We start from the raw sequence: 6,000 nt of genomic DNA, 5'->3' as shown, positions 1-6,000 counted from the left end.
AAACTCACTCCAAATAGTGTGCTGCTAATGACCAATTATCTAGATTTCACAACCCCCCCACCCCCCCCCCCACCTAAACTCACTCCAAATAGTGTGCTGCTAATGAGCAATTATCTAGATTTCACAACCCCCCCCCCCCCCACCCTCGTTAAAATTTGCTTGAATGTTCTGTGGTGTTGATTTGTCTAAAGCAAATATATGTTGCAGTTTGCAAAATGCATGTGCACTCTACAAGTGCATTTGTTCCAGTGCTTTAGTAAATGAGCATAAGCTCTGCTGATTTCCATCATCAAATCATATGCAAGCCTCAAAGTGTTTTCATTAATTGCCCTTGCCTGTGATTGTGTACTCCTTGCAACATGAATGCCTTTTTACATTACCTCATTTACTGTAAGCTGGTTAGCAACTGCACCTGCAGAGTGCGACAACTGCAGTCTTGTAGCCTTTTTAGTCCCTAAATTCCTGCATGTCCTAAAAGTAATCTTTTTTAGGGATTTCACAACCCCCTAAAATGTAATCAATGTTCCATCAGAGGGGGTGAGCAATCTGATAAGTGTGCCTTTCCATATTAGTTATTCCAGAAGAATTAAATTATTTAATGTTATACTGATGCTGGGGAATAATGTTTTTAATTGTCTAATTTTCTTGCAATGTTAGCTTCCAAATTAATTGATTTTGGTTTTCTTGTTTGATTCCCCAGTTTCCTTCAACGCCACAGGAATGGCAGACTGTGGCATCCCATTTTGCCAGCCGTTGGGACTTTCCCAATTGTGGAGGGGCTATAGATGGGAAACATGTCCACATTGTGCCACCACCCCATTCGGGGTCATATTATTTTAATTATAAGGGGTTCCACAGTATTGTTTTAATGGCGGTGGTGTCGGCACACTATGATTTTTTATATGTGGACGTGGGGAAGAATGGCCGGATGTCGGATGGAGGAGTATTTGCCCAGACGGAGTTCTGCCAGCGTCTCCAGAGTGGTGGCCTGGGATTGCCACCTGATGAGGATAACGTGGAAGGACTCCCCTTTGTCTTCATTGCCGATGAAGCCTTCGCTCTCAGCAAGCACCTCATGAGGCCATTCCCCCAAAGAACCCTCACCCCGGAGAGGAGGGTTTTTAATTACCGGCTGGCCAGAGCTAGAAGAGTGGTTGAGAATGCGTTTGGAATTCTGGCCAGCCGGTTCCGCCTGTTTCAAACAGCCATTAATTTGGCGGAATACAAACTTAATTTTATCATTTTATCGTGCTGCATTCTGCACAACTTTTTAAACAAGCATTCTCCCAATTATATAGGCACAGTTGGGCCTGAGGCCGGACAAATAGAAGCCAACCTTACAGGCCTGGATACTGTCCGTACTGGCTTGGCCCCCCAAAGTGCCCGTCAAGTTAGACAGCAATATGTTAATTATTTTATGGGTAGGGGGGCCATTGCAATGGGCCAGGATATATAATTTTTTACAATAAAAAAAATATTGAGGAAATCTTGCATTATATTTATTGCTTGCCTTTCTTTTGGGCTGTCTCCTAGGTTATGGTCGAGCAGTTGTAGTGCCAACTGTATTTTAATTTTAAATGTCTAAATAAGCTCCATTGCCACTGTAAACAACTTTTTTACAATTATAACCAAACTGATACTGAGCCTTGAAATAACAAACCACACATTTATTTAATTCCTATAAGGAGATGTTTTTATTAATGGTTGTTATGCATTCAGTTCTGCATTTAGTATAAAATGTTCATAGACAAAAATATAATGATATCTTAATAATGTAGAAAAATATAATTATATTTAAATATTTCTACCTAATCCACAAAAAAATATTTTTGGCTTTTTGATTTTCGCAAACAGGCTTTTTTATTTTTTTTTGGGAAAATCAAGTTTTGTTGTTTTTTTTGTTTTTTTGAAAATCAAGTTTTGTTGGTTTTTTTTTTTTTTTTTAAATCAAGTTTTTTTTAGTTTTTTTTGGTTTTTTAAAATCAAGTTTTTTTTTGGTTTTTTAAAATCTATTTTTTTATTTTTTTTTGGTTTTTTAAAATCAAGTTTTTTAGTTTTTTTTGGTTTTTTAAAATCAAGTTTTTTTTTGTTTTTTTTGGTTTTTTAAAATCTATTTTTTTATTTTTTTTTGGTTTTTTAAAATCAAGTTTTTTAGTTTTTTTTGGTTTTTTAAAATCAAGTTTTTTTTTGGTTTTTTTTGGTTTTTTAAAATCTATTTTTTTATTTTTTTTTGGTTTTTTAAAATCAAGTTTTTTAGTTTTTTTTGGTTTTTTAAAATCAAGTTTTTTTAGTTTTTTTTGGTTTTTTAAAATCAATTATTTTTTTTTTTTTGGGGTTTTTGAGAAAATCAAGTTTTATTTTTTTGTGGATTTTTGAGGTATTTACGAGAAACAGCCCTCCTTTTTTACATTAGGTTAAACAGCCATTTATGTTCTGCCAAAAAAAGAAAGAGAAGGCCCAGAATGGGGTCAGCAAAACAGGAAATGAAGGACATGATTGATGTTTTGTGGTTTAAAAAAGGGCATTTAGATTCGACCCAAAACATCAATCATGTCCTTCATTTCCTGCTGCATACGATCCAGCCGATTACGCATTTCATCGATGTCTTTATTCCAGGCCATTATTTGACCAATTAGCCGTTGGGCACTTTCAGAGGTGAAATAGTCACTTCTTGTTGTACCTAAAGTGGAATGAAACCAAAAAATGTCTTTAGAAATATGCACACATACATAGTTTACCTTACCATAAATAAAGCTGTTGTCTCAGACACTGACCTGGTGGGGTGCCCATGTAGCCTAATTCCTCCACATCCTCGGGGGTGGCACTGTTGCTTGAATGAAGCACAACCAGATCCCCTAAAATAGAGTAGACAAATTACATTAAACAAAAGGCAGCCATGCATAGATTAACGTAAGCTGGTGTGTCAGACACTCACCTGGTGGGGTGCCCATGTCGCCCACCTCTCCTTCCTCCACATCCTCAGTGGGACTTGGGCTGATTTCCCAATCATGTTTTGCTTGGGGTGGACTGTCTTCTTGTTGGCTGAGTGATTTTTCCCCTATGTGAAACAAAAAATTATTAATCTACTTAGCACACAGATATTTTAGTACATAGTAATTTTGCAACATTTGTACTGAAGTGGTTTGTGTAGAGTTCCTATTTTACCTCAATATTTAAAATTATAAAGACATATCGGATAGATAGATATCAATATCTCAAAATATAGTTAATAATCTTTTGATCTCTCTCTATATCTGGAACAAAATCTCTAAATATCTAACTAAATGTAAAGAAAAAAAATTAAGATAACTTCAAATATTCCAAAAGAATGGTTTACATTTCTATATCTATCTACCTATCTCTATATTTCTCTCTCTCTATATATTTCTCTCTCTCTCTCTATATCTATATCTATATCGATATAGATATCGATATCGATATAGATATAGATATAGATATCTATATATATAGATCTATCTATAGATATGTAACGAGGTTTATTAAAAGATCGTTTAAAACGATGAACAAAAAATCGTATAGGAAGGAAAAGCACATGGAGCAGTATACAAGGTAATAAACACAAGAGAAAAACACGACAAGTACTTACTTTTTTTAAGAACTTTCCGGATACGTCGGTATTGATCCGGCTCCCTGAGTTTCAGGTCAGACCATCTTTTTCTCAATTGATCCTTGGAGCGCTGGACCCCAAAAGATGCCTGCAAAGTCTCCACGACCTTCGCCATTATTTTGGCCTTGCGCAAATTTGGCCGTGCGTACGGCCCATAATTCCCATCATAGTCGTCTTTGTGAAGAATGGCCACCATCTCCACCATCTCTTTAAAACTCATATTAGAGGCCTTAAATCTAGGCCTCATAGATTTAGTTGACGTTCCAGCCTCCGGGCTGTCTCCACTACCTGAGGTCGTCAATATTTCAGGTGTCTCCGCCATTCTTTAACTCCACTACGCGCCGTAACAAAAAATGGGTGGAGAACATGAGTTAAAATCGAACGTCAGGGGCGGGCGACGCAGGCGGAGTTTCACACATGCGTAGTGTATAAAGAGGGGCCTTGCGCACGTGTCGTACGTATGTTCTGTGCGTCGAATTAGGGGGCGGAGAACATGAGTTAATTTCGAACGTCAGGGGCGGGCGACGCAGGCGGAGTTTCACACATGCGTAGTGTATAAAGAGCCTTGCGCACGTGTCGTACGTACGTTCTGTGCGTCGAATTAGGGGGCGGAGAACATGAGTTAATTTCGAACGTCAGGGGCGGGCGACGCAGGCGGAGTTTCACACATGCGTAGTGTATAAAGAGGGGCCTTGCGCACGTGTCGTACGTACGTTCTGTGGTAGGTGATAGTGGACCAGGACGTTACAAAACGAAGGTAATTTTAGATATATATTTTTTTGGGTTTTATGGTCATGACTTTGTAGCAAGCGGCCTATATGGCTTGATAGATTGATGAGGCCTACATAGGGAGAAGATGATGAGGGGTTAGCAGAAACCTATAATAAAAGTGTTTTTTGTCTTGTGACTTCATCTTTTCCAGATATAATGAATCCCCTATTTAAGGATCCAGAGTTCCTTACAGCTTTTATTTCGAAATATCGAGAGATGAGGAATTTGTGGGAGGTGAAACACCCTCAGTATTATGCAAAGCATGTGAGGAAGTCAACGCTGGAGAGACTTCTGTCCTTTGTCCAGGCGACCATCCCGGAAGCAACAATGGAGACATTGCTCAAGAAAATTGGGGTCTTGAGGAACATGTATAAGAGGGAGCATAAGAAGATCCAGGAATCAAGGAGATCAGGAGCATCAGCAGATGATGTTTATGTACCCAGGCTGTGGTACTACAATCAACTCCGTTTTCTGGATGACCAGAATGAAGCCAGGCCATCACTTTCAACCCTTCCCTCCACCCTTCCCTCCACCCTTCCCTCCACCCCAGCAGAGGCTGATGAGGAGCAAGCTGGGTCTTCCATCCTGGATGAACCAGATATGACCATCTGGAGTCAGGTAAATTATTTTAACAAATATTTACTGTACTAATATTAATGATGTTAACTGGATGTTATAATTGTCTAAAATAATTTTGCACTCAAAATTGTGTATACATATCAATTGACAGTAGTGGCTAAATATGTTTGGCACCTGCTTGAAATAATTAGGGTGTCTGATTAGACTCTTTTATTAAAGAGATGTATTCACATTGAATTTGCTATTCATGAGAAGCAAACTGTGTGTCATTGATGAACCCAAAAAAATATACTCAAACTATTGTCCTTTTTTTATACACAGGATGAGTCCATCCAGGAGGAATGTGGGGAAAGTGGCAGGCAGGAGGAGACCGGGCCCATGGACAGCCTGGAGGAGGCCGGATTCACCATCATCCTGGAGGAGGCTGGGCCCAGTGTCAGGCAGGAGGTGGCTGCTCCCAGTGAGGTGGCTGCTCCCAGTGAGGTGGCTGGGCCAAGTGAGGTGGCTGGGCCAAGTGAGGTGGCTGGGCCCAGTAGGATCCTGACCGAATCCCAAGTGCCTCCCCTCCACCTTCCCAAAAAAAGGGCCAGGAAGGGGATGGTCACACAGGACGCATCCCTGCGCCTCATGCAAGAGGCCACCCGTTTTTTAAGGAGCCCCCCCGAAGCGGAAGAATCCTATGGCTGCTACTTAGCCAGCAGGCTTCTTCAGATGGATTGGGAGCAGCGCCTCATTTGTGAGCGCCTATTTGGGGAAACAATCCATAAGGGGCTGCAGGGCACGCTAACACAAAACACCCAACTACATGAGGCAGCCCCCCCTCCTCCTCCTCCTCCTCCTCCTCCTCCTCCTGCCACAACTGAAACACCAGAGCCACAGCCTCAAAAGAAGGCTACAGGGAAGGCTGCAGGGCAGCGTGGAGGAAAGGCTGCAGGGAAGAGAAGAAAGTGATGACCTGGGTTCAGTCTGGTCTGACAGAAGACGCAGGCTGTTGTAGGACCACAGTCTGGGGACATCTAGAT

The sequence above is a fragment of the Aquarana catesbeiana genome, linkage group LG07, assembly GCF_042186555.1.
Source record: "Aquarana catesbeiana isolate 2022-GZ linkage group LG07, ASM4218655v1, whole genome shotgun sequence".
Taxonomy (NCBI): Eukaryota; Metazoa; Chordata; class Amphibia; order Anura; family Ranidae; genus Aquarana; species Aquarana catesbeiana.
Note: the sequence above shows the minus strand (reverse complement) of the source record.